Source organism: Camellia sinensis, chromosome 14 (genome assembly GCF_055761805.1).
Source record: "Camellia sinensis isolate YWXY chromosome 14, ASM5576180v1, whole genome shotgun sequence".
Taxonomy (NCBI): domain Eukaryota; kingdom Viridiplantae; phylum Streptophyta; class Magnoliopsida; order Ericales; family Theaceae; genus Camellia; species Camellia sinensis.
This window is the reverse complement of record NC_138974.1, coordinates 145,893,256-145,903,837: the sequence shown is the minus strand read 5'-3', so window position 1 is coordinate 145,903,837 and position 10,582 is coordinate 145,893,256.

Sequence of the window (10,582 nt, the reverse complement as noted above, 5' to 3'; positions counted from 1 at the left end):
GCTGCTGGCCTTTGCCTTGGCATGGCATGCTACTGGCCTTGGCCGTGGCATGGCATGCTGCTGGCCTTGGCCTTGGCATGGCATGCTGCTGGCTTTGGCTGGGCTGCCTTGGCCGTGGCATGCCATGCTGCTGGCCTTGGCCTTGGCATGGCATGCTGCTGGCTTTGGCTGGGCTGCCTTGGCCTTGGCATGGCATGCTGCTGGCCTTGGCTTGTGATGGCATGCTGCTGGCTTTGGCTTGGCATGGCATGCTGCTGGCTTTGGCTGGCCTGCCTTGGCCGTGGCATGGCAGGCTGCTGGCCTTGGCCTTGGCATGGCATGCTGCTGGCTTTGGCAGGCCTGCCTTGGCCGTGGCATGGCATGCTGCTGGCCTTGGCCTTGGCATGGCATGCTGCTGGCTTTGGCTGGGCTGCCTTGGCCGTGGCATGGCATGCTGCTGGCCTTGGCCTTGGCATGGCATGCTGCTGGCTTTGGCTGGGCTGCCTTGGCCGTGGCATGGCATGCTGCTGGCCTTGGCCTTGGCATGGCATGCTGCTGGCTTAGGCTGGCCTGCCTTGGCCGTGGCATGGCTTGCTGCTGGCCTTGGCCTTGGCATGGCATGCTGCTGGCTTTGGCTGGGCTGCCTTGGCCGTGGCATGGCATGCTGCTGGCCTTGGCCTTGGCATGGCATGCTGCTGGCTTTGGCTGGGCTGCCTTGGCCTTGGCATGGCATGCTGCTGGCCTTGGCTTGGCGTGGCATGCTGCTGGCTTTGGCTGGCCTGCCTTGGCCGTGGCATGGCAAGCTGCTGGCCTTGGCCTTGGCATGGCATGCTGCTGGCCTTGGCCTTGGCATGGCATGCTGCTGGCTTTGGCTGGGCTGCCTTGGCCGTGGCATGGCATGGTGCTGGCCATGGCCTTGGCATGGCATGCTGCTGGCTTTGGCTGGGCTGCCTTGGCCGTGGCATGGCATGCTGCTGGCCTTGGCCTTGGCATGGCATGCTGCTGGCTTTGGCTGGGCTGCCTTGGCCTTGGCATGGCATGGCATGGCATGCTGCTGGCTTTGCCTGGCCTGCCCTGGCCGTGGCATGGCATGCTGCTGGCCTTGGCCTTGGCATGGCATGCTGCTGGCTTTGGCTGGGCTGCCTTGGCCGTGGCATGGCATGCTGCTGGCCTTGGCCTTGGCATGGCATGCTGCTGGCTTTGGCTGGGCTGCCTTGGCCGTGGCATGGCATGCTGCTGGCCTTGGCCTTGGCATGGCATGCTGCTGGCTTTGGCTGGGCCGCCTTGGCCTTGGCATGGCATGCTGCTGGCCTTGGCTTGGCATGGCATGCTGCTGGCTTTGGCTGGCCTGCCTTCGCCGTGGCATGGCATGCTGCTGGCCTTTGCCTTGGCATGGCATGCTACTGGCCTTGGCCTTGGCATGGCATGCTGCTGGCCTTGGCCTTGGCATGGCATGCCGCTGGCTTTGGCTGGCCTGCCTTGGCCGTGGCATGGCATGCTGCTGGCCTTGGCCTTGGCATGGCATGCTGCTGGCTTTGGCTGGGCTGCCTTGGCCGTGGCATGGCATGCTGCTGGCCTTGGCCTTGGCATGGCATGCTGCTGGCTTCGGCTGGGCTGCCTTGGCCTTGGCATGGCATGCTGCTGGCCTTGGCTTGGCATGGCATGCTGCTGGCTTTGGCTGGCCTGCCTTGGCCGTGGCATGGCATGCTGCTGGCCTTGGCCTTGGCATGGCATGCTGCTGGCTTTGGCTGGGCTGCCTTGGCCGTGGCATGGCATGCTGCTGGCCTTGGCCTTGGCATGGCATGCTGCTGGCTTTGGCTGGGCTGCCTTGGCCGCGGCATGGCATGCTGCTGGCCTTGGCCTTGGCATGGCATGCTGCTGGCTTTGGCTGGGCTGCCTTGGCCTTGGCATGGCATGCTGCTGGCCTTGGCTTGGCATGGCATGCTGCTGGCTTTGGCTTGCCTGCCTTGGCCGTGGCATGCCATGCTGCTGGCCTTGGCCTTGGCATGGCATGCTGCTGGCTTTGGCTGGCCTGCCTTGGCCGTGGCATGGCATGCTGCTGGCCTTGGCCTTGGCATGGCATGCTGCTGGCTTTGGCAGGGCTGCCTTGGCCTTGGCATGGCATGCTGCTGGCCTTGGCTTGGCATGGCATGCTGCTGGCTTTGGCTGGCCTGCCTTGGCCGTGGCATGGCATGCTGCTGGCCTTGGCCTTGGCATGGCATGCTGCTGGCTTTGGCTGGGCTGCCTTGGCCGCGGCATGGCATGCTGCTGGCCTTGGCCTTGGCATGGCATGCTGCTGGCTTTGGCTGGGCTGCCTTGGCCGCGGCATGGCATGCTGCTGGCCTTGGCCTTGGCATGGCATGCTGCTGGCTTTGGCTGGGCTGCCTTGGCCTTGGCATGGCATGCTGCTGGCCTTGGCTTGGCATGGCATGCTGCTGGCTTTGGCTTGCCTGCCTTGGCCGTGGCATGCCATGCTGCTGGCCTTGGCCTTGGCATGGCATGCTGCTGGCTTTGGCTGGCCTGCCTTGGCCGTGGCATGGCATGCTGCTGGCCTTGGCCTTGGCATGGCATGCTGCTGGCTTTGGCTGGGCTGCCTTGGCCGTGGCATGCCATGCTGCTGGCCTTGGCCTTGGCATGGCATGCTGCTGGCTTTGGCTGGGCTGCCTTGGCCGTGGCATGGCATGCTGCTGGCCTTGGCCTTGGCATGGCATGCTGCTGGCTTTGGCTGGGCTGCCTTGGCCTTGGCATGGCATGCTGCTGGCCTTGGCTTGGCATGGCATGCTGCTGGCTTTGGCTGGCCTGCCTTGGCCGTGGGATGGCATGCTGCTGGCCTTGGCCTTGGCATGGCATGCTGCTGGCTTTGGCTGGGCTGCCTTGGCCTTGGCATGGCATGCTGCTGGCCTTGGCTTGGCATGGCATGCTGCTGGCTTTGGCTGGCCTGCCTTGGCCGTGGCATGGCATGCTGCTAGCCTTGGCCTTGGCATGGCATGCTGCTGGCTTTGGTTGGCCTGCCTTGGCCGTGGCATGGCATGCTGCTGGCCTTGGCCTTGGCATGGCATTCTGCTGGCTTTGGCTGGGCTGCCTTGGCCGTGGCATGGCATGCTGCTGGCCTTGGCCTTGGCATGGCATGCTGCTGGCCTTGGCCTTGGCATGGCATGCCGCTGGCTTTGGCTGGCCTGCCTTGGCCGTGGCATGGCATGCTGCTGGCCTTGGCCTTGGCATGGCATGCTGCTGGCTTTGGCTGGGCTGCCTTGGCCGTGGCATGGCATGCTGCTGGCCTTGGCCTTGGCATGGCATGCTGCTGGCTTCGGCTGGGCTGCCTTGGCCTTGGCATGGCATGCTGCTGGCCTTGGCTTGGCATGGCATGCTGCTGGCTTTGGCTGGCCTGCCTTGGCCGTGGCATGGCATGCTGCTGGCCTTGGCCTTGGCATGGCATGCTGCTGGCTTTGGCTGGGCTGCCTTGGCCGCGGCATGGCATGCTGCTGGCCTTGGCCTTGGCATGGCATGCTGCTGGCTTTGGCTGGGCTGCCTTGGCCGCGGCATGGCATGCTGCTGGCCTTGGCCTTGGCATGGCATGCTGCTGGCTTTGGCTGGGCTGCCTTGGCCTTGGCATGGCATGCTGCTGGCCTTGGCTTGGCATGGCATGCTGCTGGCTTTGGCTTGCCTGCCTTGGCCGTGGCATGCCATGCTGCTGGCCTTGGCCTTGGCATGGCATGCTGCTGGCTTTGGCTGGCCTGCCTTGGCCGTGGCATGGCATGCTGCTGGCCTTGGCCTTGGCATGGCATGCTGCTGGCTTTGGCTGGGCTGCCTTGGCCGTGGCATGCCATGCTGCTGGCCTTGGCCTTGGCATGGCATGCTGCTGGCTTTGGCTGGGCTGCCTTGGCCGTGGCATGGCATGCTGCTGGCCTTGGCCTTGGCATGGCATGCTGCTGGCTTTGGCTGGGCTGCCTTGGCCTTGGCATGGCATGCTGCTGGCCTTGGCTTGGCATGGCATGCTGCTGGCTTTGGCTGGCCTGCCTTGGCCGTGGGATGGCATGCTGCTGGCCTTGGCCTTGGCATGGCATGCTGCTGGCTTTGGCTGGGCTGCCTTGGCCTTGGCATGGCATGCTGCTGGCCTTGGCTTGGCATGGCATGCTGCTGGCTTTGGCTGGCCTGCCTTGGCCGTGGCATGGCATGCTGCTAGCCTTGGCCTTGGCATGGCATGCTGCTGGCTTTGGTTGGCCTGCCTTGGCCGTGGCATGGCATGCTGCTGGCCTTGGCCTTGGCATGGCATTCTGCTGGCTTTGGCTGGGCTGCCTTGGCCGTGGCATGGCATGCTGCTGGCCTTGGCCTTGGCATGGCATGCTGCTGGCTTTGGCTGGGCTGCCTTGGCCTTGGCATGGCATGCTGCTGGCCTTGGCTTGGCATGGCATGCTGCTGGCTTTGGCTGGGCTGCCTTGGCCGCGGCATGGCATGCTGCTGGCCTTGGCCTTGGCATGGCATGCTGCTGGCTTTGGCTGGCCTGCCTTGGCCTTGGCATGGCATGCTGCTGGCCTTGGCTTGGCATGGCATGCTGCTGGCTTTGGCTTGCCTGCCTTGGCCGTGGCATGCCATGCTGCTGGCCTTGGCCTTGGCATGGCATGCTGCTGGCTTTGGCTGGCCTGCCTTGGCCGTGGCATGGCATGCTGCTGGCCTTGGCCTTGGCATGGCATGCTGCTGGCTTTGGCTGGGCTGCCTTGGCCGTGGCATGGCATGCTGCTGGCCTTGGCCTTGGCATGGCATGCTGCTGGCTTTGGCTGGGCTGCCTTGGCCGTGGCATGGCATGCTGCTGGCCTTGGCCTTGGAATGGCATGCTGCTGGCTTTGGCTGGCCTGCCTTGGCCGTGGCATGGCATGCTGCTGGCCTTGGCCTTGGCATGGCATGCTGCTGGCTTTGGCTGGGCTGCCTTGGCCGTGGCATGCCATGCTGCTGGCCTTGGCCTTGGGGCTGGGCTGCCTTGGCTGCGGTTGTCATCACTAGACGTGCGTTGCGTGCGAAGGCGTGCAAAGGCGTGCGCGACCATGCGCGCAACACGCGCACCGTGGTCAAAAAGACCACGCGCGCGGTATTCGCACAGGCCACGCTGCCCACGCCGCCGGCATGCCAGGCCAGGCTGCCCTGGCCGGCTGCATGCCAGGCCGCCCAGGCCGTGCTGCCCAGGCCGGCTGCATGCCAGGCCGCCCAGGCCGTGCGCATGCCATGCCGTGCTGCCCAGGCCGGCTGCATGCCAGGCCGCCCAGGCCGTGCGCATGCCATGCCGTGCTGCCCACGCCGCGGGCATGCCAGCCCGGCTGCATGCCAGGCCGCCCAGGCCGTGCGCATGCCATGCCGTGCTGCCCACGCCGCGCGCATGCCAGGCCGCCCACGCCCGCGCGCATGCCACGCCATGCTGCTCTAGGCCGCGCCCAAGGCCGCGGTCCAGGCTGCGCAAGGCCGCGCCCAGGCCGCGCAAGGCCGCCCAAGGCCGCGCCCAGGCCGCGCAAGGCCGCGCCCAGGCCGCGCCCGAGCCGCCCAAGGCCGCGGTCCAGGCCGCCCAAGGCCGCGGCCGAGCCGCCCCAGGCCGCAGCCCAGGCCGCGGTCGAGCCGCAGTGCATGTAACCCAAGGCCGCAGCCCAGGCCGCGCCCAACATGGGGCGTACCTGACACTGCCTTGCCCTGGGCAAGGGAGGTGCCCCCCCCTTATAATAGCCTGTTAAGCCCTTTTCAATCTGGCAGGAGGAAACATCAAGCATGTTCGAGGAGTCATAATGGGGTTTTTTTAAAAAGTAATGGTTTTTTGCCAAAACTTTCAACATGAAAGTTGTAGGAAATAATTTAATACACCATAAAAAAAATTAAAAAAAATATTTTTTTACCGGAAATATTTTATTTTAATTTATTTCGATTTTAATACTTTAAAAATAATAAAAATTAATAAAAATGGTCAAAAAATTATGGAAAAATTCCAATAATTAAAGGATGATTCACTAGTAATTATAGAAATTATTAAATTATTTTTTCATTTTTTTTATTTTATTTTGATTTTTTTTGCCAAATAAGGACTTTAAAAATTCGAAAACCTCAAGGAAAATTGCAAAAAAATAGGGAATGACATTTAAAATTGATTGTAGTGCATTTTTAATTGTGTTGCACGGTTTGGATAAGATTATAAAAGAATCATGTTCAAAAAGATCGATCAAGGCGGTGGCATGCCATGGCCTTGGCCTTGGCCTTTGCCCGCGGCCTTGGCCTTGGCCTTGGCCATGCCTTGCACAGGGACTTGGCCTTGCCCACTGCCTTGGCCTTGGCCTTGGCCATGGCATGGCATGCTCGCCGAGGCCGTGGCATGCCTTGCTGCTAGCCAAGGCCGTGGCGTGGCATGCTCGCCGAGGCCGTGGCATGCCTTGCTGCTAGCCAAGGCCGTGGCGTGGCATGCTCGCCCAGCCCGTGGCATGCCATGCTCGCCCAGCCCGTGGCACGCCATGTTGGCCCAAGGCATTGGCATGGCATGCCGGCCAAGGCATGCTGGCCAACGCTGCACAAGGCGGTGCCATGGCATGGCATGCTGACCAAGACCGTGCCATGGCATGTTGGGCGACGCCGTAGCAAGGCATGCGGGCCGAGGCCGTGGCATGGCATGTTGGGCGACGCCGTAGCAAGGCATGCGGTCCGAGGCCGTGGCAAGACATGCGGGCCGTGGCATGGCATGGCATGCGGGCCGAGGCCGTGGCAGGACATGTTGGTCAAGGCTAAGGCATGGAACGCCGGGCAACGCGGTGGCATGGCATGCTGGGCAACGCGGTGGCAAGGCATGCGGGCCGGGGCCGTGGCATGGCATGTTGGGCAACGTCGTAGCAAGGCATGCGGGCCGAGGCCGTGGCATGGCATGCGGGCCGAGGCCGTGGCATTGCATGTTTGGCGACGCCGTCGCAAGGCATGCGGGCCGAGGCCGTGGCATGGCATGTTGGGCGACGCCGTAGCAAGGCATGCGGGCCGAGGCCGTGGCATGGCATGCGGGGCGAGGCCGTGGCATGGCAAGTTGGGCGACGTCGTGACAAGGCATGCTGGCCGAGGCTGTGGCAAGGCATGCGGGCCGAGGCCGTGGCAAGGCATGCGGGCCGAGGCCGTGGCGTGGCATGCGGGCCGAGGCCGTGGCTTGTCATGCGGGCCGAGGACGTGGCTTGGCATGCGGGCCGAGGCCGTGGCATGTCATGCGGGCCGAGGCCGTGGCATGGCATGCGGGCCGAGGCCGTGGCATGGCATGCGGGCCGAGGCCGTGGCATGGCATGCGGGCCGAGGCCGTGGCATGGCATGTTGGGCGACGCCGTGGCAAGGCATGCGGGCCGAGGCCGTGGCATGGCATGTTGGGCGACGCCGTCGCAAGGCATGCGGGCCGAGGCCGTGGCATGGCATGCGGGCCGTGGCCGTGGCAGGGCATGTTGGGCGACGCCGTGGCATGGCATGCGGGCCGAGGCCGTGGCATGGCATGTTTGGCAACGCCGTGGCAAGACATGCGGGCCGTGGCATGGCATGGCATGCGGGCCGAGGCCGTGGCATGGCATGTTGGGCAACGCCGTGGCAAGGCATGCGGGCCAAGGCCGTGGCATGGCATGCGGGCCGAGTCCGGGGCATGGCATGCGGGCCGAGGCCGTGGCATGTCATGCGGGCCGAGGCCGTGGCATGGCATGCGGGCCGAGGCCGTGGCATGGCATGTTGGGCGACGCCGTAGCAAGGCATGCGGGCCGAGGCCGTGCCTCGACATGTTGGCCAAGGCTAAGGCATGGCACGCCGGGCAACGCGGTGGCATGGCATGCAGGGCAACGCGGTGGCAAGGCATGCGGGCCGAGGCCGTGGCATGGCATGTTGGGCAACGCCGTAGCAAGGCATGCGGGCCGAGGCCGTGGCATGGCATGCGGGCCGTGGCCGTGGCATGGCATGTTGGGCGACGCCGTGGCATGGCATGCGGGCCGAGGCCGTGGCATGGCATGTTTGGCAACGCCGTGGCAAGACATGCGGGCCGTGGCAAGGCATGGCATGCGGGCCAAGGCCGTGGCATGGCATGTTGGGCAACGCCGTGGCAAGGCATGCGGGCCGAGGCCGTGGCATGGCATGCGGGCCGATGCCGTGGCATGGCATGTTGGGCGACGCCGTGGCAAGGCATGCGGGCCGAGGCCGTGGCATGGCATGTTGGGCAACGCCGTCGCAAGGCATGCGGGCCGAGGCCGTGGCATGGCATACGGGCCGTGGCCGTGGCATGGCATGTTGGGCGACGCCGTGGCATGGCATGCGGGCCGAGGCCGTGGCATGGCATGTTTGGCAACACCGTGGCAAGACATGCGGGCCGTGGCATGGCATGGCATGCGGGCCGAGGCCGTGGCATGGCATGTTGGGCAACGCCGTGGCAAGGCATGCGGGCCGAGGCCGTGGCATGGCATGCGGGCCGAGGCCGTGGCATGGCATGTTGGGCGACGCCGTCGCAAGGCATGCGGGCCGAGGCCGTGGCATGGCATGCGGGCCGAGGCCGTGGCATGTCATGCGGGCCGAGGCCGTGGCATGGCATGCGGGCCGAGGCCGTGGCATGGCATGCGGGCCGAGGCCGTGGCATGGCATGTTGGCCGACGCCGTGGCAAGGCATGCGGGCCGAGGCCGTGCCTCGACATGTTGGCCAAGGCTAAGGCATGGCACGCCGGGCAACGCGGTGGCGTGGCATGCAGGGCAACGCGGTGGCAAGGCATGCGGGCCGAGGCCGTGGCATGGCATGTTGGGCAACGCCGTAGCAAGGCATGCGGGCCGAGGCCGTGGCATGGCATGCGGGCCGAGGCCGTGGCATGGCATGCGGGCTGTGGCCGTGGCATGGCATGTTGGGCGACGCCGTGGCATGGCATGCGGGCCGAGGCCGTGGCATGGCATGTTTGGCATCGCCGTGGCAAGACATGCGGGCCGTGGCATGGCATGGCATGCGGGCCGAGGCCGTGGCATGGCATGTTGGGCAACGCCGTGGCAAGGCATGCGGGTCGAGGCCGTGGCATGGCATGCGTGCCGAGGCCGTGGCATGTCATGCGGGCCGAGGCCGTGGCATGGCATGCGGGCCGAGGCCTTGGCATGGCATGCGGGCCGAGGCCGTGGCATGGCATGTTGGGCGACGCCGTAGCAAGGCATGCGGGCCGAGGCCGTGCCTCGACATGTTGGCCAAGGCTAAGGCATGGCACGCCGGGCAACGCGGTGGCATGGCGTGCTGGGCAACGCGGTGGCAAGGCATGCGGGCCGAGGCCGTGGCATGGCATATTGGGCAACGCCGTAGCAAGGCATGCGGGCCGAGGCCGTGGCATGGCATGCGGGCCGAGGCCGTGGCATGGCATGTTGGGCGACGCCGTGGCATGGCATGCGGGCCGAGGCCGTGGCATGGCATGTTTGGCAACGCCGTGGCAAGACATGCGGGCCGTGGCATGGCATGGCATGCGGGCCGAGGCCGTGGCATGGCATGTTAGGCAACGCCGTGGCAAGGCATGCGGGCCGAGGCCGTGGCATGGCATGCGGGCCGAGGCCGTGGCATGTCATGCGGGCCGAGGCCGTGGCATGGCATGCGGGCCGAGGCCTTGGCATGGCATGCGGGCCGAGGCCGTGGCATGGCATGTTGGGCGACGCCGTAGCAAGGCATGCGGACCGAGGCCGTGCCTCGACATGTTGGCCAAGGCTAATGCATGGCACGCCGGGCAACGCGGTGGCATGGCATGCTGGACAACGCGGTGGCAAGGCATGCGGGCCGAGGCCGTGGCATGGCATGCTGGGCAACGCCGTAGCAAGGCTTGCGGGCCGAGGCCGTGGCATGGCATGCGGGCCGTGGCCGTGGCATGGCATGTTGGGCGACGCCGGGGCATGGCATGCGGGCCGAGGCCGTGGCATGGCATGTTTGGCAACGCCGTGGCAAGACATGCGGGCCGTGGCATGGCATGGCATGCGGGCCGAGGCCGTGGCATGGCATGTTGGGCAACGCCGTGGCAAGGCATGCGGGCCGAGGCCGTGGCATGGCATGCGGGCCGAGGCCGTGGCATGTCATGCGGGCCGAGGCCGTGGCATGGCATGCGGGCCGAAGCCGTGGCATGGCATGCGGGCCGAGGCCCTGGCATGGCATGCGGGCCGTGGCCGTGGCATGGCATGTTGGGCGACGCCGTAGCAAGGCATGCGGGCCGAGGCCGTGGCATGGCATGCGGGCCGAGGCCGTGGCATGGCATGTTGGGCGACGCCGTAGCAAGGCATGCGGGCCGAGGCCGTGGCTCGACATGTTGGCCAAGGCTAAGGCATTGCACGCCGGGCAACGCGGTGGCATGGCATGCTGGGCAACGCGGTGGCAAGGCATGCGGGCCGAGGCCGTGGCATGGCATGTTGGGCAACGCCGTGGCAAGGCATGCGGGCCGAGGCCGTGGCATGGCATGCGGGCCGAGGCCGTGGCATGTCATGCGGGCCGAGGCCGTGGCATGGCATGCGGGCCGAGGCCGTGGCATGGCATCCGGGCCGAGGCCGTGGCAAGGCATGCGGGCCGAGGCCGTGGCATGGCATGTTGGGCAACGCCGTGGCAAGGCATGCGGGCCGAGGCCGTGGCATGGCA